Source organism: Mustela nivalis (assembly GCF_964662115.1).
Source record: "Mustela nivalis genome assembly, chromosome: 4".
NCBI classification, from domain to species: Eukaryota; Metazoa; Chordata; class Mammalia; order Carnivora; family Mustelidae; genus Mustela; species Mustela nivalis.
In genome coordinates this window covers 126,811,896-126,837,878 of record NC_139023.1, presented here as the reverse complement: position 1 = coordinate 126,837,878, position 25,983 = coordinate 126,811,896, and the positions used below count along the sequence as shown (strand labels likewise).

The window sequence follows — 25,983 nt, the reverse complement described above, 5'->3', positions numbered from 1 at the left end:
CAGTAAACTGGGACAGTCCTGGTGTCATTATCTCTTAAGGATCACTTCCTTCACTGTCTGAGGTTCAATGTCTTTAAAACCATAGTTCAAATATTTCATTTGGTATTCTTGGTTGCTCCAGGCAGGAGGATAAATCTGATCTGTTATTCCGTCTTGACCAGAAGCTGAAGATTATTGCTTTCATCCATCCATCCATTTATGTATGTATGTGTGTGTTTATTTATTCAAATTGGCATGTCTATAGTATTTCCATTAGAAAAACATGACCTATTAAAATTTTGGTCCACTTTCTTCTTCTACCATTCAAACTCAACACTTTAATTTTACTCAAGTAAAAGCAGAATTACATAGCTGGTGGGAAAACTAAATATTTCATCTCATTAAATTAACAGGATTTAATTGAATTAGGTGTGCTCTTTATTATCTATCAGGAACAGTGACTCATCTCTCTTACATGCTATTTCCCTTTACCTTTATTTATTTAGGTAAGTATGTAAGGAGTGTCTCCTTTCCCACACCAGTAACATGAGTGTGCGTCTGCATGATTTATAACACTATACCTGGATTTGTCATCTCATCTTCAGTTCATGCTCAGTTCCCCTTATTATATGGCATTTCCACAATAACTTCCAATGTTTTAGTCAGTCATACACTTTCCAACATCAACTGTAAAAATTAAGTTGTTAATTTAAAAACATGATTATAATTCCAGACTAAATACCGCCAAACCCACTTCTTGCGATGCCATTGTGAGAGGTCCTTGGTCACCCACTGCTTCAGTCTCCACGAGGCCCCCTTTGGGCAAAGCGGCAAGCTGGTGAGCAGCTCTCACAGGAAGATGACTCATGAAATGCTGTTTGTCCATTTCATCGGCCGTACCGAAATCATTCATGTCAGCCAGCAAAACAGTTGTTTTCACCACATGAGTGAAGTCACAGCCTGCAGCTGTCTGAATTTCACCCGTGTTTATAGGAGCTTGTTTGGCTTCTGCTGCCGTCCCTCCTGGCACTAGCTATCCACATGAAGGGTCCATGCCTCACTGTGTTGAAATGTAAGTGGTCCTGTCCACTCACACAGCTTGATAGTAGGCATGAACCAAAGGCCCTGGGGGCTTTTGCAGTGCTGATCACCTGCCTTCCTCCCTTTCTCTCTCTTTTTTCTTTCTTCTCTCTCTCCCCTCCCCCTTCCTTCCTTCCTTCTTATTTCAGTTAGCTGCTGTATAGTACATCATTAGTTTTTTTTTTTTTTTAAAGATTTTATTTATTTATTTGACAGCGATCACAAGTAGGCAGAGATGCAGAGGGCGGGCGGGGGGTGGGGAAGCAGGCTCCCTGCTGAGCAGAGAGCCTGATGCGGGACTCAATCCCAGGACCCTGAGATCATGACCTGAGCCAAAGGCAGAGACTTTAACCTACTGAGCCACCCAGGCACCCCCATCATTAGTTTTGATGTAGTGTTCAATGATTCATATGTAACACCCAGTGCTCATCATAGTATGTGACCTCCTTAAGTATTAAGGAGGGATGATCACCATTCTGATCAAAGATGCCACAGCTGGCCCTTCCATCTTGCTGCCTGCCCCTCCAAGGGAACAATCTACTACACTGCCTGCTAGGAACTCACTGTTCAGGCTATTGCTTGTAAAAGCAGGATAAATATAAAGAGGGTAATTATCAACCAGAGTTTATTGGAAATAATTATTCATTGACAAAAACTACTGTTTTTGGGGGCGCCTAGGTCCCTCAGTGGGTTAAGCCACTGCCTTCGGCTCAGGTCATGATCGCAGGGTCCTGGGATTGAGCCCTGCATCAGGCTCTCTGCTCAGTAGGGAGCCTGCTTCCCCTTCTTTCTCTGCCTGCTGCTCTGCCTACCTGTGATCTCTCTCTCTGTCAAATAAATAAATTAAGATCTTTAAAAAATATTAAGAAAACACCCCATTGTTTTGCAGCCTCTTACTCTTTCAAGTTTGCCTTAGTGACTTTTTCCTGGAGCAGAAGTTTCTTCTACTTGTGAAAGGGACATATTTTGGGGTGTTAGGGTATGGGGAGGGGTCATATTTGTAGTCGATTCTTCCTTGGTGTGTTCTACTTTCCAAAAGAGCAGTTCTAGTTAAGAGTCAATGCTGACAGGGTGGAAAGGGTACCGATGAGTTTTGGTTCTGTAATTCTCAGGGCATTATGCATTTTGTCTCATTTCAACATAACAGCTGCTACCTGAGACCCTTTAAACAAGGCCTAATTCCTTAAAGCGTACATCTGATTCTTTCTCTGAGCAGTTTGACATAATCACTTCCCTTCAGGATGAACTGCTTCATGTAGTCTTTTTGTACAAATAGACCTCACTAACTTTTAGTACTTTTTAAAATCATATATCTTTTTTCAGCCTCAGAACAAGTCCAAATTCCTGCACAAATCAAACACCCAATATTTTATACTTCATTCTCATATCTCCATGCTGCCAATTTTCTGATAAGATTCATTTAAATTTCAGCTGGAATTAATGTCAGACACAAACAAAACGCACGTCCAGCTGGAATTAAAAGGTAATTTCTGATCATTTTTCTCTTTGAAAACTCTGGCCTTCTCTTTATTTCTCCCTCTGAAGATAAGAAGTAAGTTTTCTTTGAAATATCAGTCTGTGTTGTTGTGGGTTTAAATCAAACCTAGTTTTTGTCTTTTAGTATCATTGTAATTCATTGCAAAGCTATGTTGCATTTTAGATGCTTTTCCAAGTTTGTTTCAGGTATGACACTTTTCCCTTTGTCATACGTTAATGAAGCTAAGCTTCGCATTTGGTTTGTGAATTTTATTTAAGGATGTAATAAGAGAAACATATAAACAAATCCCTCAAGTTTGTTACTGATCCAAGGCAATAAAAAAGATCTTGCTAATTTATAAAAAAAATTTTCAGATTGTTTTTTTCCAAAAGAAGAAGCTAGGCTCGTTAAAAGAAATAATAAACTGCCTTTTTAGTCAGCTACAAACTCATATAAACAAATCTAGTAAGGAATTAGTTTGGCAGGGTATGGTCAGATTTTTCTCTGGAAGATTTTCTTTTATTTCCACATGACAAACTTACATGTTAGTGAAGTTTGAGCAAATGTTTGAGGTGAAATGAACTGAAGGAACCCCTTGGCAGACAACATTACCTTCCTGTGACACCTTATGGTTGCATAAACTCTCCCTTTGGGGCTCACTTTCATGTGAGGACATCTGCTGGATGTCTGAGCCCAATCATGGGACTCGAACTGGAGAACCACATTGCAGACAAATATAACTCTATCTCTTATAAACAAATACTGGTTAGAATGGACTTCCAATATTTTGTTTTTCAAGAAGCATGCTTTGTTTCATTCGTGTTCTGGTAATCTGTTCCCCAGACATCTCTGTTATTTTAGTCCCTGCCTGCCAGAAACCCTCTTGACCAGTAAGGGGGAAATTTTTTCTGCTGAAGTCTTCAGGTTGCTTTGTTTTATTTTGTTTTGTTTTTTTTACATAAAATTACTTGTTGTCACTAAATTCTTGAGTCTTATTTTTTCCAGTAATTTACATCAGATACAGAGAGAACCAGGTTTCTTAATGGAAGTATTTAAGTAGTTAAACACATTTTGTTATGGTTTCTTAATAAGAGTTTTACAGTGGGGCAGTACCACCCTTAGAACTGGGTGACTGGAGCCCCCACTCTGGGTGTCCCATCCTCCAGACACCACTGCCTCACTGGGCTGGGCTGGACCACCTGCAAACCAGAAGCTTCATTCTCCTGCCTCCCCCATTCCCATACCCACTCCAGTTCTTGGGGACCACAGGATTTCCCGTGCAAATGCATGGGCTTTCTTTCATACCCCAAGCCTGCTTTTAATGGTTGTGCAGCCATCTTCCCTAAAGGGGTCACCTTAACCCCACCTGAACTCCAGTTGTTTGCCCCTACAGCTGAGGGGAATGTGATTAGAGCATGGGAATGTGGACTGGCTTCTTCCCAGATGTGCACTGAGGCCCCTTGGGATATCAGGTGGGTCCTGGTGGTGGTGGGTTGGAACGGCAGGGACATAGGAACCTTAGTTTGTGTTTTTCCTGGGCTGTAAATGATAAAGGATGACCTTGGACAGAGAAGGAAGAAGTCATAAAAAACTGAACATTAATGGTTTTTTTTTGAAGACAATTTATATGCATATATGTATCTATGTGAGTACAATGAAAAGATGACAAATCTATTGTCAAGAGCAAGGGATCTTTAAATTATATGGACTAATTTGTTTTGGTTTCTCCTTTCATCTGTGTACCTTTTTTCTAGGTCTTGGAGACCCCAAGAGTCTAGTTGAGGCGAGGAAGAGCAGAAGACATGCTGAATGACCATTGCTGGTCTCAGGTCACCAACCAGTTGGAGCAGAGGTGAGACTGACCATTAGTGGAAGTGGGAAACATCAAGGAATTAGCTAAGGCAATCAGGGATACTACATTCATCAACTTGGAGAATGAGCAAGACTTTGCCAGTGCAGGCGCTCTTTTTACTTTACTTTTTTTTTTTTTTTTTTTAATTTCAATTCGGTTATCCAACATATAGTACATCATTAGTTTCAGTTGTAGACTTCAGTAATTCATCAGTTGCATATAACACCCGGTACTCATTACATCACATGTCCTCCTTAATGTCAGTCCCCCAGTTACTCCATCCTTCTGCCCACTTCTCCTCCAGCAACCCTCAGTTTGTTTCCCATAGGGAGACTCATGATTTGTCTCCCTCTCTGATTCCTTCCCATTCAGTTTTCCTTCCCTTCCCCCTATAATCCTCTGTGCTATTTCTTAGAGTCCACATATAAGTGAAACTCTAGGATAATTGTCTTTCTCTTATTGACTAATTTCACTCAGTAATACCTTCCAGTGCCACCTACATCATCGCAAATGGTAAGATTTCATTTTTTTTAAATTAATTTTTTATTTTTTATAAACATATATTTTTATCCCCAGGGGTACAGGTCTGTGAATCACCAGGTTTACACACTTCACAGCACTCACCAAAGCACATACCCTCCCCAATGTCCATAATCCCATGCCCTTCTCCCAACCCCCCTCCCCCCAGCAACCCTCAGTTTGTTTTGTAAGATTAAGAGTCACTTATGGTTTGTCTCCCTCCCAATCCCATCTTGTTTCATTGATTCTTCTCCTACCCACTTAAGCCCCCATGTTGCATCACCACTTCCTCATATCAAGGAGATCATATGATAGTTGTCTTTTTCTGCTTGACTTATTTCGCTAAGCATGATACGCTCTAGTTCCATCCATGTTGTCGCAAATGGCAAGATTTCATTTCTTTTGATGGCTGCATAGTATTCCATTGTGTATATATACCACATCTTCTTGATCCATTCATCTGTTGATGGACATCTAGGTTCTTTCCATAGTTTGGCTATTGTAGACATTGCTGCTATAAACATTCGGGTGCACGTGCCCCTTTGGATCACTACGTTTGTATCTTTAGGGTAAATACTCAATAGTGCAATTGCTGGGTCATAGGGCAGTTCTATTTTCAACATTTTGAGGAACCTCCATGCTGTTTTCCAGAGTGGCTGCACCAGCTTGCATTCCCACCAACAGTGTAGGAGGGTTCCCCTTTCTCCGCATCCTCGCCAGCATCTGTCATTTCCTGACTTGTTGATTTTAGCCATTCTGACTGGTGTGAGGTGATAAATCCTTGAGGAGAACACAGGCAGCAACCTCTTCGACCTCTGCCGCAGCAACATCTTCCTAGGAACAACACAAAAGGCAAGGGAAGCAAGGGCAAAAATGAACTATTGGGATTTCATCAAGATCAAAAGCTTTTGCACAGCAAAGGAAACAGTTAACAAAATCAAAAGACAACTGACAGAATGGGAGAAGATATTTGCAAATGACATATCAGATAAAGGACTAGTGTCCAGAATCTGTAAAGAACTTAGCAAACTCAACACCCAAAGAACAAATAATCCAATCAAGAAATGGGCAGAGGACATGAACAGACATTTCTGCAAAGAAGACATCCAGATGGCCAACAGACACATGAAAAAGTGCTCCATATCACTCGGCATCAGGGAAGATTTCATTTTTTAACATACTGCGTAATATTCCATTATATATATTTGATATATATATATCATATATATACACACACACACACATTGTATATACATGATACAGATAATGTGCAATATATATATAATATGTATTTTATATATATTCTTCACTCATTCATCTGTCAATGAACATCTGGGCTCTTTCCATAGCTTAGCTATCATGGCCATTGCTGCTATGAACATTGGGGTGCAGATGCCCCTTTAGATTATTACATTTGTATCTTTGGGGTTAATACTCAGTGGTACAATTTCTGGGTCATAGGGTAGCTCTATTTTCAACTTTTTGAGGAACATCCATGCTGTTTTCCAGAGTGGCTGCACCAGCTTGCATTCCCACCAATAGTAGGAGAGAGTTCCCCTTTCTCCACTTCCTCACCCTAGGAGACCTTCTGTCATAATGGGGAACTGGGTTTACTCTCTTGCTTAAACAACAAAAACTGGAAAAAATATGTGAAACAATGGTTTATCAAGACATGAAACATCAAACAACAAAGGCCAGGATTTCTTGAGAGAGGAGAAACAAATAAGGTGAGCCCTACAATTCTCCCAATTTACACTCAAAAGTTTCCAGGCCATGGCAGGAGGACGCTCCCTGATGGAAGTCAGTGAAACTCCTGAACTGATGAGGTGAAACTGAGAAATCAAATAGCCTAAGAGGCTAACCTATTTAAGGCATTATGCTTAGTGAGGTAAGTCAGACAGAAAGATAAATGCTGTATGATATCACTTACATGTAGAATAGAAAATAGCTGAATTTTTAAAACAGGGAGTAAAGTGGTGGTTGCTAGGGGCCTGGGATGGGGGAAATTGGGGAGATGTTTAAGTATATATACTTGGCAACCAGTAGGAGAGTTCTGGAAATCTAATGCACAGCATTGGGAGGACAAAACTCAACAATACTGTATTGTAAACTTCAAAGTTGCTAAGAGACTAGATCTTAATTGTTCTCACCATGAAAAAATAATAATATGATAAAGTTAGTAGATGTAATAAATCTGACATGCTATCTACCTTAACTTACACAATGCTATATGACTATTGTATCTCAGTAAAAAACAAAACAAAACAAAACAGAAACTTTTATAGGGCAGAGCACCTGAAAGAAGGGAGCGTCAGAGAATTTGAGAGAACTGCAGAGGATCCCCTAGAGTCTTCGTCTGCGTATGGGGCAATGCTTGAGTGCCAGGAAATTACTTGAGGCAAATGAGAAAAAGAACATGCAAAAGAATCAGAAAGAACAATCCTCAAATAGTCTAAATACACATTTAAAAGGCAGAAATTCTCTGTTTATAAAAAATAAAAAATTAAAATTAAAAAAAAGGCAGAGATTCTCAAAAGCAATGTAGTTGGAATGACAAATGATAGAACAATTAAAACTCTTAATATTAAATCAGATTGTATTTGTCTGAATTAAAAAAAATCAGGGGTGCCTGGGTGGCTCAGTTGGTTAAAGCCTCTGCCTTCAGCTCAGGTCATGATCCCAGGGTCCTGGGATCGAGCCCCGCATCAGACTCTCTGCTCAGCAAGGAGCCTGCTTCCCTTCCTCTCTCTCTGCCTGCCTCTCTGCCTACTTGTGATCTCTCTCTGTCAAATAAATAAATAAAATCTTAAAAAAAAAATCAAACTTTAAGTCTGTAATGAAAATAGATTTATGACCATTGGGAAGATTTGTATTTTATAAAACTTGTATAAAAATTATATTTAAGGGGTGCCTGGGTGGCTCAGTGGGTTGAAGCCTCTGCCTTCGGCTCAGGTCATGATCCCAGGGTCCTGGGCTTGAGCCCTGCTTTGGGCTCTCTGCTCAGCGGGGAGCCTGCTTCCCCCTCTCTCTCTGCCTGCCTCTCTGCCTACTTGTGATCTCTGTCTGTCAAATAAATAAATAAAATCTTTTAAAAAACCCAAAAAACAAAAAAAAAAAACAATGTACACACTTATTTCACCATACTTCCAAACTTTTGATGATAATAAAAACCATTATCCTACATTTAAACATGTAGAATGCTGTTTGAGTCGTCTTGAACTACCATAATAAAATACCACATACAGGGTGGCTTAAACAGTGGAAACTTATTTCTCACAGTTCTGGAGGCTAGAAGTTCAAGATCAGGTTGCCAGCATGGTCAATTTCTAGTTGAGGACTCTCTTGGCTTGTAGATTGGCTGCCTTCTTTCTGTGTCCTCACATGGTGGGGAGGGGAGAGAGCAAACTCTCTCAGGGCTCTTCTTATAATGGCACTAACCCCATCATGAGGGCCCAGTTTTCATGATCTCATCTACATCAATTATCTCCCACAGGTACCATCTCTAAATGGCATCACAGTGGGGATTAGGGCTTCAACTTCAGTCCATAGAACATGCCTACATTACTCTCTCAGAGTTGCCTTATATAAAATAAGTTGAATTCAAAGACTTTTGCTGCATTAACAAGAATGTGAAAATTAAGCAAATTCCTTTCTTTATTAAAATTTTTAAAAACATGAATCTGCTTTCTGATTTTTATTTCAGTGAAAAGATTTCCCTTTATTCTAGTGCTTTACAGGGAATGAGTTGGAAATAAAAGCATTTAGGTATAGGAGGCCTTTCCATGTATTGCTCTTATGTAAAATTTTGTGATCTGAATCTTTGTGACATTCTCATTTACAGAACATCCAAAAAAACATATGTATTTAAAAAAACTATTGGTCTCTGTGGTTCCTATGGACAAAACAATCTGGATAAATGTCATATGGAAATATGGCTTTAAAAAAAAGCAACATCACACCAAAATGATGTAGTGTCCAAAAAAACCTAAAAAAAAAAACCCCAAAAAACTCACAACTGAACCGCCCCCCCCCACTGGGAAGCTCAACCTAGCAGTGGAAAATGGGCAATGTGTGTAGTAAGTGGTAAAAATACTAATCACAAGTTAGTCTGTCAAATATTTTCTGACAAGTCTTCTCGCCCTCTACTCTTTCTGCACCTCCTCTTCTTTCTAACACCTTTAAAAGAATCCGTTCTAATTCTGTTAGAATGTAAAGAGACATTTAATAATAATGACTGTTTTAATATAGCACAGGCCTTGAATTTGCATGACCGTGTATTGGCTTCACAGCTACCCATGATACACCATTTTAGGAACGATGGCATAGAGCCTCAGGAAGTTCTGCAACTGTCTCAGGTTCACAGAGTTAACATGGGCTGGAGATGGACCAGCAGTTAGGGCATTTGACCCTGAAGCCCAAGCTTGTAACCAGTTTATTAGAGCCGATTCATTTGGTTATACATACGTATTCAGGGATAGTGCTCAAATATTCAGGGCGAACCTGAGCTGCACTGTGCGCTGCTCTCATGTGAATGGGCTCTCCTCATTGTTAGCCATTGGCTGGTTCCAGCTCCAACATCTTGGGCAGAGACGTCCATACAATAGCTCACTATGAGAAACTGGTTGGTTATGCTGTTTCTCTATACAGATGAATTAGAGTTTTTCACCCCTTGGGTTGGCTGAACACAGCAAATTGGAAACTATGAAATATTAAGTACCCAAAGGCAAATGGTTTTATTTATTCTGACTTGGAAACTGTTCTGGAATAGATCTCCAAAAGACACAAAATCTTTTCTACTATGGTAGGATGGAAAATTTAAGGCATAAATTTCAGACTGATTTTAATGTCTATTGCATATGAAGAGAATGTGGATTCTGATTTTTCTGTTGTTTCAGAATTGTGGGTGAAACTCACAGCTGGAGACACAACAAGGCACTAAATATTCCTAGGCCATTAAAGGCTGCCAGGGCTCACTAAGTGGCATTTGTCCCTACCATCACCATTGGTTACCATCTCTCTTCCACTCCCCTTCCCATGTCCTCCTGCTGTTCCAGAATTTGAGGGACGGAGAATATTCACAATTTATGGCTGGAGGTTCCTCCCTCTCTGCTCTTGGAGTAAGAGACAGTGGTGCTTTTCCATCCATGGAGCCAAGTGAGTCAGCTTCAATAAAACTTGGGTAGAGCAAAGGTAAAGATAAGGAAAGTCCTGATGTTAATAGGTGTTTTTATTCTCCATGAGTTTATTTATTCTTTTTCAAAAAAGTAGTGTAGCGCATCAGGGTGTACTAACTCGGGTATGACTTATTTTAATCCAGTTTAAAGAAAATCTTAAAAATTAAAAAAAAAAGTCACATGCTTCATGACTCATTTGTTAAGTTGAGTGTTGAAAGAGTGAGATGGAATGCTTGGATTCACTCTACAAAAAACTAAGCCATCTTTATCCAAAGATTATTTCCCCATGGGTCATTTGCCAGAAATATTTGCTTTGACCTTAAAGTTAGAAGTCAAAATTTATTCCTTAAATTTATTCTGTTTGTCAACATTGCTTGTTTATATCAAAGAATGACTAAATTAAAGAGTTAAGAAAGCTAATATGGGGCAGAGATTTTTTTTTAAAGATTTTATTTTTAAGTTATCTCTACGCTCAACATGGGGCTAGAACTCAGCACCCTGAGATCAAGAGTCACATACTCTACTGATTGACCCAGGTGGCAACCTAGGGCAGGAAGCTTTCTAGTGCACGGGAATATTTCATAATACTGTCAGAATCACAATGAATAAGATGGTGTTATGCTCCATTTCAGATGGAGATAAATGAAAGTGATGTTCTACTCTCTTTTGTCATCAGTTTAGACTGACAATCTTATTATTATTTAGGTTAATTGGAATCACACCCTTTTGTTATAACAAATGGAAAAACAAACATGTTCTCTACACTGATGATGTGGTGAGACTCTCATGGATTAGGAGAAGTCCTGTCCTCCTGATTGCCTACTACTGTTAAGAGAACTAAATTAAGTTTTCTTGGTTAGTGAAGCCCAACATTCAAATAGCGAATATGTTAAGTATTTTTATCCAGTAACTCGGCTGTACATTTCACAGTGAACTCATTCTAGTTGACTTAATAGAAAACAATGCTGCTCCAAATCAGTTGTTGTCAGTGAGGGTCCCAACTGTCCGCCTACAGGCCAAAGTGTGCCAGGAGAATGGCTGCTGCACTGTTTTTGTATTTTTGTATGTGAATTTTAAAAAATTATTACTATTAACCTATAATGTTCTATTTGTTTCAGGGGTACAGTTCTGTGAATTGTCAGACTTACACAATTCACAGCACTCAGCATAGCACATACCTTCCCCAATGTCTATCACCCAGCCACCCTTTCTCTCTGCGCCTCCACCACCCAGCAACCCTCAGTTTGTTTCTTGAGATTAAGAGTTTCTTATGGTTTGTCTCCCTCTATGGTTTCTTCTTATTTCATTTTCCCCCTCTATTCCCTTATGATCCTCTGCCTTGTAGTATGTGAATGTCTTTAGGTTCACATGGGGCGCCATTGCGTACTTAGTGACCGTGGTGGGCTTTTGAGCTAGCAACCTTCATTCTACACAATCTATCCTGAGATTTCTCTAGGGTTAAAGCAGCTTGTTGACAAAATAGTTGCCCTATAAGATTTCCAGGCCCAGTTATCTGCATCTTGCTCTATGGGGCTCAATTTAGTGGTCATGTAGGATTTTGACTAAATTAAAGAACTAAGGTAAAAGTAGACCTTGCTGTCAGGCAGTTCTGGAGTCCCTAATAGTAAAACCCTGCTGATTTATGATCAAATGAAGAAATGTTGGAAAGAAGACATTTATGGAACCATCATGATGAGGTCCTCTATATTTAATCCTTACAGGAACTTAGATCAAAAGACATCTACTTGGACTATATTAGCTTCCCTATAAAAATGTTGCTCCTAGAATGAGATTTACTATTTTGCCCTTGGCTTTATAAAGAAAAAAACGGGGACGCCTGGGTGGCTCAGTGGGTTAAAGCCTCTGCTTTCGGCTCAGGTCATGATCCCAGGGTCCTGGGATCAAGTTCTACATCTGGCTCTCTGCTTCAGCAGGGAGCCTGCTTCCTCCCCTCTCTCTCTCTGCCTGCCTCTCTGCCTACTGGTACCCAATTTCAATGCCATTTTGAAAACATACGCCTCGAAGAGTGCAAATAAATCATTAATCATAAAACATAGCCAGTATTCATATATGCCAAATAACCTTCCAAAAAATATTTTATTTATTCATTTGAGAAAGAGAGACAGAGTGTAAGGGGGAAATGGGGGAGCAGAAGGAGCTGGAGAGAGAGAATCCCATACAGGTTCTGTGCTGAGCATGGAGCCCCACGTGGTGCTCGATCTCATGACCCTGAGATCATGACCTGAGACAAAATCAAGAGTTGGCAGTTTAACAACTGAGTCACCCAGGTGCTCCATAGTATGCCAAATAACAATAAAGATTCAAAGATTATTTGTCTTACTCTTACTCTAGGAAAAGGTATAGAAAAATCTAGTGTTTTTTTTTTTTTTTTAAGATTTTATTTATTTCTTTGACAGACAGAGATCACAAGTAGGCAGAGAGGCAGGCAGAGAGAGAGAGAGAGGAAGGGAAGTAGGGTCCCTGCTGAACAGAGAGCCTGATACGGGGCTTGATCCCAGTATTCTGGGATCATGACCTGAGTTGAAGGCAGAGGCTTTAATCCACTGAGCCACCCAGGCAACCCGAAAAATCTAGTGTTTTAAAATAAAGATTTTCTTAAGGAAATAAAAAGATGTGCAAATATCACCAGATATATTTTATAACTGCTGTTTGTAATAGGAGAACAAGGAGATACCTATCTGTATTCATAAAACCAGTGGCAATTTGTTAAATAAATAAATGTGTATCCATGCAGTGGGATGGTATGCAGCCATTTGAAAAGATGTTGTTGTACAAGTATATTTGTTAGATGAAAGTTGTTAGAATATTGTGATTCAAAACAATATAGTGTTAGATTTTTTTTGGCACAAAAAAATCTGGAGCTATATAGCAAAGAATTAACAATAATTGCCTCTGGATGCCTGGGTGGCTCAGTTGGTTAAGCAGCTGCCTTCGGCTCAGGTCATGATCCCAGCGTCCTGGGATCGAGTCCCGCATGGGGCTCCTTGCTCAGCAGGGAGCCTGCTTCTCCCTCTGCCTCTGCCTGCCATTCTGTCTGCCTGTGCTCGCTCTCTCCCTCTCTCTGATAAATAAATAAAATCTTTAAAAAAAAAAAATAATTGCCTCTGGGCAGTTGGAATTACATTTAACATGTATTTTATTTTTGCTTATATATTTTTTGTTTCTTTACTTTTTCATTAATAAACATAAATTACTTTACAGTAAGAGCTAACAGATTTCAAATTAAAAAGACAATGGTTTGGGATTTTGTGTCATCCGGCAAAGGGATAGAAACTGTGAAGGCAGTGGTCTATGTCAGCAAGATGGAGCCCAGAGAGGAACTTCAAAGAATGGCTTACAGATGAGCCAGGGTGCTTTGATTTTCAATTAGCACTCCCCAGAGCCACCATTTAACTCCTCTTTGTTAGTGTCTGCTGATAAGAAGACAGGATCAGAGATCCACCTGCTCAGTAAAGTAGCTTTGATTTAGCAGAGGTGAAAAATCAAAGGATTTTTATTAACTTGTCTTACTACCAATGTTAATTGACATTTCTGAGAGATTTTCAGAGCTGGGCATAAAATAATTCAGTTAATGTCTATAAGATAACCACTTTTAAAGGTAGAGGGATTTATGAATTTAGCATAAACGGATTTAGGTTTTAATTGTATCTGAAAAAAGAAAACCCAAAACACAAACCTTGATGCCTAGCAGCATTGCAGGAGGGACCAACCTTGTCCTGTTATAAGCCAGTCCTGTTACAAGCTAGTTCATTTATAAGCTAGTTCTCCAAAGCTATCCGGTGAAGTCTTTTATTCTTTTTAAAGTTTCTTCTGGTTCCTTTAAAGCGTGGGGATTTTATAAATTCCTGGCTTTTACTTCTCTCTATGACAATTTGTACTGAAACCTGAGGTTTCCATTTCCAGAGCAGAGTCACTTTTAAGAAGCAGGTCTCTTGTTTTCCAGAAATGGCAGCTAATCTGACTCAATCCTCAGGAATACTTAAAAGGTACAGTTTGACCCACAGTATGCTGGAAAATAAAACAAAGGACTGGTGGATGGTGTCTGACTGATGTGTAGAGTGTGAAAATGAAGCTAGCCATTTGGAGAACTGCTCTATTCATGGGAAAATTGAGAGAAATGTGCTCTTCCAACCTGTGAGGTACCATCTGTCTGTGGCTTTATGTAGTCGTAAATCAGAGATTTAGATGTAATGGTCTCTGCAGCAAAAGCCTCACTTGGAACGAACCTCTCACTATCTGTTCCCAATATGACCATTAAAATCTACCTTCTATGGCAGTTTATATTATTATGCCTGAACCTCTGCTAGGTAATCAGAGGCCTGAAAAGACTGTGTCTTAGACTTTGTTCCTTATATTGCCTAGCATAGTGCTTTTCACCCTGTGCGTATACGGTACATATTGATTAAAAATGACTCAATATTTTCTCTCTTTAAGCTAATAAATAGAAACTGTCAGCTAAAAAAGATTATTGGTTTAAAATATTTTTTCAATATAGATTTTATTTATTTATTTGAGAGAAAGAAAGAGAGGGAGAAAGGACGAGCAGGAGGGAGAGGCAGTGGAAAAGGGAGAAGCAGGCTCCCCACTGAGCAGGGAGCCCCATGTGGGGCTTGATCTCAGGACCCCAAGATGATGACCTGAGCTCAAGGCACATGCTTAACCAACTGGGCCACCTAGACATCCCTACTGATTCAAAATCTTAAGCAAAAAAGTCTATATAAATTTGATTAAATGCCACTTCCTTGAGATAGCTTCTGATAGTCTACACTGTAATCTGTCTTAGATGTCCTCAAATAAGAAGTCCAGACTAAGTATGCAAATTCTTTGTTAGTGATTGGTTTAGGAAAAGTCATGTGGCCCTGAACCTTCCAATGGGATACAAGGAAAGCCAGTAAGTGGTTTTTGAGGGAGGAAAGTATTTCACATATTAAAGAAGGAGGTATATTAAGAAATGGTTCACTTCATCCTTTGGACATTATAACTAGATGTGATATTTAGTATTCTTGCAGTTAAGTTGGGACCATGTGGAGCCAGCATAAGGCAAAGGCAACACAATGTAGATCCTGGAGAGGTGACAATAAACTAAGTCTTCAGTGCTTTATGGAGTCACTGTGGCAAACAACCCTGTCGACTGTAATCCCACAGCAAGTATTAGTATGTGACATCATGTATTTACCTACTGTTTAAGCCAATTTATAAAATTATTTTTTGTTACGTATAGTTAAATGTACCCTAATAGAACCACCACTGTAATCTCAATAGATTTTGGAGAATATATATGTTCTAAGCACATACAAGGATGAACATTGAAAGACTGCCTTTTAGAATTAGTGGATGAAAATATCATACCCTTTAAAAGAAATGAGTTTGGGGGCTTCTGGGTGGCATAGTTAGTTAAGTGTCTGACTCTTGATTTCTGTTCAGGTCATGATCTCACGGTCATGAAATTGAATCCTGAGTTTGGCTCTAAGCTGGGTGTGGTGTCTGCTTAAGATTCTCTCTCTCCCTCTCCCTATGCCCCTCCCCCCACTTCTGTTTTTTTCCTCTCTCTTTCTCTTTCTTTGCTCAAAAAAAGAGGCAATTTATTAAAGAGGCCCACACAGTTCTGAAAGCCATCCATTTGTTTCTTCGCTTTTATTTATTTTTATTTTTTAAAGATTTTATTTATTTATTTATTTGAGAAAGAGAGAGTGAGAGACAACACTAGCAGGTGAGGGGCAGAGGGAGAAACAGGGTCCTAGGACTTGATCCCAGGACTCGGGGATCATGACCTGAGCCGGAGGCAAATGGTTAACCAACTGAGGTGTCCAGGTGCTCCTCCTTATTTTTTAAAAAAATCAATTTGTTATTTCAAGCCAGATGTTTATATTTGCTTGTCCACCTGGATGCTGGAGTGTGGGGGAAAAAAAGATTTCAGAGGTTGAAACCAGAGCTAGGGTCTGGTAAGGTAAGTGAAATGGAGGGGAAAGTGGATTAAAGAACTGACCCTATGGGTTGAAAAGTTGTTGAGATAATTTATCATGGTGTGCAGGCTGGAGTAGAAAGTAAGTGAATCCAGATGGGCTGAAGAACTAGAGGTCTCAGCATCAGTAGATTTGGATGACAATGAGTTGTAATGGTGGTAAAAAGGAGTTTCAGTGATAGAAGCAGAGCAAGTTATCACCATTCTTGAAACAAGCTAAAAAATATGGCTGAAACGTATTTATTTTTCCATTCATACAACTATTTCTAGTGGCTTACTATTAGAGCCTATAGGATCCATTCTCACATTTTTAATAGTTAAATCAGAGACCATTGTCTGATAAAATATTAGAAAAGTTTAGTTGTACATCATGATTGGGGATTCTAAAAGAGAAATTTTTGAAGAGATGTTCCAAGCCAAATCTTCCCTTGGTTCCTCATGATAGCCACCCTATTCTGAAAGGAAATGCCTCATATGATATTGACCAAGGGTTTATTTTACTTTTTAATGTAATAGAGTTGTCATTGCCTCATGCCAAAAGTAAAAATCCTAAATTGAACTTGTAACAGAGAATTGATCCTTGATCTAATTCCCTGGAGATGAAAACAAAGGGATGGCTATTCATGCTTAGTTGACTTAAGATATTTCCAGCTAATAATGGAGAGGGTGAGTTATAATTTTTTTCTGCCCTTTGACTTTTTTCTTGCCTCCATTTTAATAGTAAGTCTTCTTAATATTTACTTTGGTCAAGAGATTGCTGTCATGTTGGTGTGAAGATATATATATATATATATATATATAGTTATACATATATAGTTATACATATATATAGTTATACATAACTATATATATATATATATATATAGTTGTTTTTTTTTTAAAGACTATTTACTTGAGAGAGAGAGAGAGCATGAGAAGGAGGGGCAGAGGGAGAGTTAGGAAAGGGAGAAGGAGACTCCCTGCTGAGCAGGAAGTCTGATGCAGGACTTGATCCTAGGACCTCAGGATCACAACCTGAGCTGAAGGCAGCTGCTTAACCAACTGAGTCACCCATGTGCCCCAGAATGTAACTTTTACAACCCAGAACTTACCCAGTGCATGTGTTGATTATAAAGTATCTACATCTCTTACATAAAATATTCCAAAGGACTGCATCATATTCAAATATATGATGGCAATGGTGAAGTGGTGTGTTTTAGGTGTTGGTTGGAAAGAAAAAATGATAGTTTTAAAAATGTGTAAGTAAAGTATAAGAAGTTAGTTTTCTTTAGAGTTATGTTGTTGATGCTATTAATTGAACTCACAACACTAATTTTTAAATAGGTAGTTTTCCTACAGGAAATGGTATTTTTATGTTTACCAAGTTTATTCTTGCAAACGTCTGACCATGTTTATGTTAGCAGTGGATTTTCAGATTCCACAGGAATCTAGAAATATTCCAAATTACTAATGACAAGAAATGCATCAAAAGCAAAAATATTTTTAAAGAAAAATAATAATATTTTTAAAGAAAAATAAAAAATCTCATATATTTTGTTTTCTTTTTGTAATTGTCTGTCCCAGGTATCTCCAGAGTAATCTTTGATCTTTTCCTTTAACAGAATTTTCAAGCCAACCACTACAGCAGCAGGAATAAGAAGATGGTGTGATTTCAAAGGTATAGATGGAAACTTTAACTTATGTAGGGTTTTTCTCTCCTGAAAATGTGATGCCAGAAATGCCCTTAACTGTATCACTTTCCCCTCTTTATCTGCTTGAGCAAATCATATCCATGTTTCAAAACCAGTTTAAGTCTTCCTTCTCAGAGTTTCTTAATCCTTTCTACTTAAAGGAAGATGTGGAGAGTGCATCTGTACTCTCAATGACACTGCCCACACAGGGGTGAATACTGGCTCTTAGGTAGGTGAGGCTGAAAAAAATCTTGGATATTACAAAAGTTTGTGGCCTTCCAAAGCCCAACTCAACCCAGCAAAATTTTATTATTAAGTATTTAATTTTCTGAGAGAGAAGGGAATTAGGAATCAGGAAGAAAGATATCGAAAAGGGCTCCTTAAGGGTGATAATGAACAAAGGTTTGAGAAAGATTGTTCTGCATTAAAAAGTATGTAGCACATACTCTGTACTTCTTTGTCATCACGACAACCTCTAGTGCTCCAGTAGGCTTAAACCATTTGTGTGTGTGTGTGTTTAACACTGTACTGTGTTGATAGTTTATGGTAGTCTATGAACTCTTTCAAGGCAGGGGCCGTGGTCTGTTCATGGTTATGTTTCCTATAGGTGGCATATTTTCTGTATGGTCTCAAAAATTCCTGGACTTGATTTTAACTCAAACTCTGTATCTTAACAGTTCTCAATGCCTGGCTGTTCCCCTTTCCCCAGGGTAGTTATCTGAATAAATGGTCATAGGTTGAGAAAGGATTAGAGGAATCATTACTATGTATCTTTGCTGTGTTGGAGGGTTCTTGCTCATGGGGTTTAAGCCCCAGTCAGTGAGTTCCCAATGGGATAATTGGTTCGAGTTTGGAAACTGGGCAACGGATCCTGACTTTTATTTGGGGCAGCTGTCCTCGGCTTTGATTATAGAAGTCTGTGATGTTCAACATGGTAGCACCATATAGCTTTTACATTTTAATGAATTTAAATTAAATAAGCAATTACATTCCCCAGTTGTACTTGCACATTCCCAAGATTGCCCATTTCTAGCATCTCTTATTTTGATAAACTTTCCATTAAATTACTGACAAAAAAGTGAAACCTTGAGCTTAAAAACTGAGATTGAAGAAATAAAAAGGAAACACACAAAAAACTAATATTTCCCTGTTCTTTCTTAACGAAATTAAAACTTTCAGATGGCAAAGGAAACATGTCTACCCTCTTCCTAAATGGAGTTTTCTTTCTGGCAGCGAACCTGCTGCTTTTTAACCACCAAGCTTTGGGAAGGTCGGAAGCTATTCCAGGCAAGGGTTTCCTGCCACAAACTCCTATCGTCCTAGCAATTTGTCATATGTAAATACTTTTCTTTTTAAAAATAATAATTTTTAAAAAGATTTAATTTATTTGAGATAGAGAGAAAGAGAGAGCACAAGCAGGGGGAGAGGCAGAAGGAGAGGGCGAAGCAGACTCCCTGCTGAGCAGGAAGCCTGATGCCGGGCTGATCCTAGAAACCAGGGATCATGACCTGAGCTGAACGCAGATGCCTGATGAACAGAGCCACCCAGGTGCCCCTCAAATGTAAATATTTTTCAATATTTTGTCTGCCTTTGGCAATATCCAGTGCACTACATGAATTGTTCTAGACATTTCCCCCAAGTTTTATATTATTCTTTGGGGAGAGAAATCACTGACCTCTTGATGCTTGCCAAGTCAGAAGTCTCTCCAAGGATATGCCAAGGATATGGTTTTAGTTGGTATAGCCATTAACATGAAGTTAAGTCTCAGTAAAAAGGAGCTAAAAATGTCATTATACCAATGGCCATTAGATATATAAAATGAAATCATATCACTTTTCTGGCAAAACCTTTTAAAACCTACCTACTTACTTTCCTTAGAGTAGAATGCCACGTTTTTTCAATGACATACTAGGGTCCCTAAGATCTGCTCTCCTCCTTATCTCCATTTCTCTCTGACCATATTATCTATGAATAAGTTTATTGTTCTCTCTGCTCCAGCAACACTAGCTTCCTTGCTGTTTTTCCAAAGACCAAGCACAACTGCCCTCAGGGTGTTCCTCCCCCACACCCCCTACTTGTTGTTCTTTTGTCTGGAACATCCTTCCCTGAGAAATCTATATGGCTCAGTCTCTTCTCATCAGTGAGTCTTTTCCTGACCACTAATATAGAAGATCAACCACCTTCTTGCCCAGCACTCCCTAGCTTTTGTTATAGCTCTTATTACATCTTATTACATCTGGCAAAATAGATATTCTTGGACTGTCTACACTACTCTAGGGTCAACTTTTTCAAAATAAAGATTCTTAAAAATAGTTATATTGAGGTATAAGTGACATATAATAAACTGTATAAATTTAAAGAATACAGTATACAGATATGTAGATATATCAGTGAAATTTTTACCAAATAATAGACGTATTCTTCAGTCCTGAAGTTACCAACATACCATTATAATTCTTCCCTTCAACTGGATCCCTTCTCCAGACAATCACTGATCTATTTTCTAGTGGTCCGCTGGCATTTTCTAGAATTTTATTCAAATGGAATCACACAATGTGTATTCTGTTTTGACTGACTTCTTTCAAAAATAGTATAATATAAATATTTTGTGATTCACCTATGTGGTGTCTATCAATAGTTCATTTTTTAAAATCTTAGTTCAGGCTGATACAACAAAATACCACAGACTAGGTAGGTTAAAACAATAGAAATTTACTTCTTACTGTTCTGGAGGCTGTAGGTCCGAGATCAGGGTGCAGCATGGTTAGGTTCTGGCGAGAGCCCTCTTCCAGGCTGAATTGCTAACTTTTGTTGTGTCCCAATTGGTGGAAGGGCTTAGGGTGCTCTGTGGAGTCTCTTTACCCAGAACACTATTCCCACTTACGAAGGCTCCATCCTCATGACCAAGAACTCCCAAGCCCCTGACCTACTAATACCATCACAGTGTGTATGAGGACTTTATCAAATGACTCAGACACACATACTCAGACAATGGGGTTTTTATTGCTGAATTATAATCCATTATACAGATCAAGACTGTCTTTTGCACTTTCATGTAAAATTTAGGATCAACTTGTCAATTTCTACCCAAAAAGTCTACTAGAATTTTGATAAGGACCATGTTCATTCTATAGATCAACTGGGGGAGAACTGCATTCTTGACAATACTGAGACTTCTAATCCATAAACATGAACTGTCTCTTCACTTATTTAGCTCTTTAATTTTGTCAACAATGTTTTGTAGTTTTCAGGGTACACCAAGACCAAGAGAAAGACCCAGTGTACAAGGCTTGCTCTCCTTTAGTCACATTTACTATTTTATTTTCAATGCCGTTGAACATATTATTTTCTTAACTTCACTTTTGGCTTTTTCTTTCCATTGCATAGTAATACAGTTGGTTTAGTATATTAATCTTGTCCTCCAACCTTGATAAACTTGTTTAATTCTAATTCTCTCTCTCTACCCCAACCTCCATGGAATTGTCTCTATATAGGATCATATTATCTGCAAATTAAGTACCCACATTCCTGTCCAATGTAGATACTTTATTGCTTTCTTCCATTTCTTTTTCTATTTGCCTTATGGCACTGGCTAGAATAACTAGAGTAATGTTGGAGAGAAGTGACAAATATCCTTGCCTTGTTTACAGTCTTAGGATGAAAGAAAGCATGCAGTCTTTCGCCAAAATGTTAACTGTAGTTTTTTGGGTAGATGTCCTTCATTATGTACCCTTCTATTCCTATGTGGAGAATTTTTTTTCTTCATCACAAATGTTGGATTTTGCCAATTACTTTTTTCTGAACTTGCAAAATAGTTACTCTGTGATGACAAGAGAGAATAGTGGCTAATTTTGAGGAAGCCCGTTGACAGAAGTTGGTAAAGTAAGTAGACAGATACCACTTGATAGAGCAATAAATATTTCCCACAATGGAAGGATTCAAGGGCAGAGGTGAAACCAGAAACAAAACATCTTCTTATATGATCTCAAAAGGTACCTGAAAAAGTTGGATGTTTGCACTACACATGCGTGAGGCGCTCTGGACAATGTTAGGTAGCCCCCTAGCACCTGACATGTGGAGAACATAGGGCAAGCAATGCAGATGCTCACATTGATGTGCTTTTCTGACTTTTCTTAATTGCTGTTCACAGAATTTGTGCTGTTTGTCATTTTTTCGTTCACATTTCTGTTTCCTGACATTTAGCATCAAGTCCTCTTCAACATTTTTCCAGTGGAGTCTGAAGAGTAGAAGGTCATTATGTTCTGGAAGTGTATCATAGTTTGATAATGATTCATAGGAAGATTTGAATTTATCAATTTGCAGTTTTTCAACAAGCCCATAACTTGGAGTACTTTTTTTCATCAAGTGAGTTGATAATGCTGGCAGTGAATCTGGATCAGTAGAAGCATAAGCAGTAGGGACTTGGAGTATTCTTAAAATCCAAGAGGGTAAGTTTATCCCAGGATGACAGGAGAGTTATCCCAACTTCCCAAATACCTTGAAAGTCACAGTGTAATAGCATTAAACGTGATCCTTCTGACATAACATTAACCACAGTCTTATAGGGGTATGAATCTGGAGGCTGTTTGTTACCTTCATCAAAACATACATCTGTTTTATTAAATAAATGGTGGCAGCCTGATGCAATAATTCCTGAAGAGCCATTTTACAGAAGTTTATGTAACCATCACTGGTAGCAGAGAATTCTCTCTTCTATTGTAGTGGGCAGGGAGTTTCAGGGAACCACACAAATCTATACAGTTGAGATGTTTTTCTACTTTCAGCTGCCCATTTTCCTGTGGTCGCTATGGAAAATTAAGGCAAGATCTCTTATCTGAGTTTTTCATTTTCATTAACTTTATCATAAATATATTGTCTGAAGAATGCTATACTTATTGAATACCCAAACATTTCTGGAACTCAGAAGTCCTGAGGGTTGCAATGGAGGTTTGAGCCCATCTGGACTTTCTGACCACCTGACCCTGAAATCTCTCCACACACAAGTAATATTAGCTTCTTGAGGGAACTTTTACTCTTGCTATATCCTGACACCTAAAACCATGGTGGGCATATCCTGGATTTTTGTTATATATTTATTAAATTAAGTAAATGAATGAATGTTCATTATATGTAGCAAGGTGAAGAGAAACATAACAGAATTGAAAGATGGAACCATAAGAAGATAAGAGTGAGCCTTTGTTCTTCTCCCCCATAATTCTTCCTCAGGTGAAAACACTCACGCTGGGGATACTGGTTATACTGGTAGGATTTCTCCTCTCATCTCTTGCAATCCACTACAAATATGGATTGTCACATAATAAAATGAAGGAGAGATGAACCTGGAAAGGATAGTGAAAGATTTCATCGTGAGAAGAGTTATCTTGCCTGTGCAAACCTCAGGAAAGTGTTATGCACATATCTTGAACTTGAGACATCCTTACTGCTTACTGTCAAGTGCTCCGAAGTCAATAAATACTCCCAAGTTTCTGCAATGCCTAGTAGCCTCTGCCTAATCACCTGCAGGTCCCACAGAAGCCCTGGTTCCAGAAGGAAGAGTTTGATAATAGCAATCATGTTAATAATTGTAGCCATCATGTATTTGAAATTATGATGTGCCAGGCACTGTTAAAAGCATTTTAAGTGCATTACCTTATTTGATCCTTTTAACAACTCTGTGATGCAGGTGCTATTGTTATGCTCATTTTCTTTATGAACTGAAGCACAGAGACATTATGTATTTGGTATTAAATCCTAAAAGTTAAAGTTCATAATGAATTCAGTGCTCCTGGACACAGAGGAGATTGTTTGTATAATAATACCATTATTTTCTCTGTCCCATTCCAAGAAAACTTGCAGGTTACTATAGTAAATTCATGCAGCTATGGTCCAGAGCCTCAGAGAATCCCTCGAGGACCATGGTTCTCACAGGGGCTATTTTGTCTCCCAAGGAATGTTTGACAATGTATGTCTGAAGATATTTTTGATTGTCACACTGGGAGTAGGAGGCTTACTAGCATCGAGAGGGTAGAGGCCAGAGATGCTGCAAAACATTCTACAATGCACAAGACAGACTCCCCTCCCTATCACACCAACAAAGAATTATCTGGTCCCATCTGTCCATAGGTTGAGAAACTGCTCAAGATTCTTTCCTGCTCTCCATTCTGAATCTGCTTTCTTCTCTTTTGACAACTCTGGCTTCTGTCCCATGCTTCCTCCCTCTCTCTCTCTCTCTCTGAATATCTTTCGGATTGCTGCTTCAGTTGGACGGTCAACTTTAGCTTGATTATGGCTTTGTAAATGTGAGATGCCTCTGGCCTCACAACACTGCTATTTCAACTCATTTTTCAACAAACTCAGAAAGAAATTGCTGGCAAAATTACTAATGAAACTCTCAGAGGATGTGGGACTTGAATGGGTTAGATTTGAGATGGGCAGCTTTTGTTTCCAATGTGACAGAGTTTAAAAGATAAACTGATTAGAAAGAATAAGAATCCTGGCATAGTTCATAAAACCTTCACTGGAAAAAATTTTTTTTCTCTTGTAAACCAGGATAACAGATTTATCATATAAATGACTTGATATTTAAAAAAAAAATTGAATCAAAATCTGTCAATTTTGTGAGTAACATTTTAGAGTGATGTATCCTGTTGTTAAAATAAATTATGGTGACCCAAATAACCCTGATGAGCCTGCGTTCTTGAAGAGAACTTGTACTTTTAGGTAAAAATGGAAACCTGACTAGGTGCATAGAAAATAGGAAAAAAAACCCCCAATATTAAAACAAAGCAGTCTTTTCTTCAGTTACTAACGTTTAATATTGCTAGTGTAATTAAGCTCATTTCCAATTGACTTTTTTCTTCCAAAGGCTAAATTAATCTTAGAAATATATCAATGTTTTTCAGTGGCATATTCTTTAAGCATTATGATTTATACACAAAGATTGTTCTTATCTACTTTGAAATTTTGAAAGGTAACAGACAAACCATACCTCCAGGTAAAGTCTTTGGAATAAATAGACCACAGTTAAGTTCCTGAGTATAGATAATGAATGTATCACACTCCCAGAAGCACCAATTCTGCAAAGAACATTCTTAACTGTTATGGTAATCATAACTTTAGTTTTTCATGTGTTGATACGCATTTTTTTTATATTACATGAAACAGAATAAAGAAAAAAAGGAACAGAGAATATCAATAGCATTTGTCTTTTTTGCTTTTTCTTGCATCAGTATTCACTTTATTTTATCCTTTATTATAACCTACCTCAGAAAGTGCGCCAAACCATTTCATTGGTTAAATGAAAATGAATCTATTTTGTCTCTTTCTTGTAGCTCTGCTAAATTATATATTTTTTTTTCTGAGATGAGATAAATTATTTGTGAAAAATGAAATGAATTTTACTTTAGATTAGATCTTATTTTTTCATTGCACTAAATATGAATTTTCAGAATTGGAAAGGTAGATATTAAACTGCTATATTATACAGCTGTATACTTATGGTTATATTCACTAAAATTATTTGAAGAAAATTTTTATGAGAAAATGTTATAAGAAAGGCAAAATGTAAACATCTACCTCAATTTTTATCTTTGTAAGAATAGTCAAATGCTTATAGGATAAGAGTTTCTTTTTATATAGTTCTTAATAAACACCAGATAGGGACATGATATAATTTACACACACATGCACACACACGTATGCACACACTTGATTTTCAGAAAACCAAGAGTTATGTACTGTGCTTTTTCTTAAAATGCAACAAAATTTCACTTTAAGAGGACTATTTCCTGAATAATCTAGAAGTCATTGTATCTTTTAAGAGTTTCTGTTTCTAAGAACACAAGATTTTTTTCTTAAAAAAAATCTATTCACATAGCTTCCTGGCCACCAGTTAAAAATAAAGCCATATCTTATGGATAAAGTCAGTTCATCTCCTCTGTGAGATGAGTTTCGATGAGGGAGATTTCTTTTCCCATTACCTGTGTATATCAGGTGAACATTTTTATTATCCTCAGTAAGCTAGGTGTTTCTCTCCATTCTGTTTTACTAGGGCAGCCAAACATATTGGATATACTGAAAACACAAGCAAGGAAGTATCGACAAAAGCCCTGGTAATGAAAGAGGTATATAGATTCCATTATTGGAGTAGGCATTGTCCTCGTCTGAACTGCCAAGATAAAATACAATAGACTGGGCGATTTAAACAACAAACACTTATTTCTCAGAGTTCTGGAGACTGGGAAGTCCAA

At 38.2% G+C, this 25,983-nt stretch overlaps 1 pseudogene across 1 annotated transcript; it reads right to left on the bottom strand.

Moving 5' to 3' along the window:
• Window positions 1-700: 700 nt before the first annotated feature.
• LOC309863135 (2-iminobutanoate/2-iminopropanoate deaminase pseudogene) lies at window positions 701-23,326 on the bottom strand (annotated as a pseudogene). The gene is made up of 2 exons: window positions 23,176-23,326; window positions 701-1,195 (listed from the first exon to the last, which is right to left on the bottom strand). The product of its transcript is annotated as a 2-iminobutanoate/2-iminopropanoate deaminase pseudogene (transcript).
• Window positions 23,327-25,983: the final 2,657 nt, after the last annotated feature.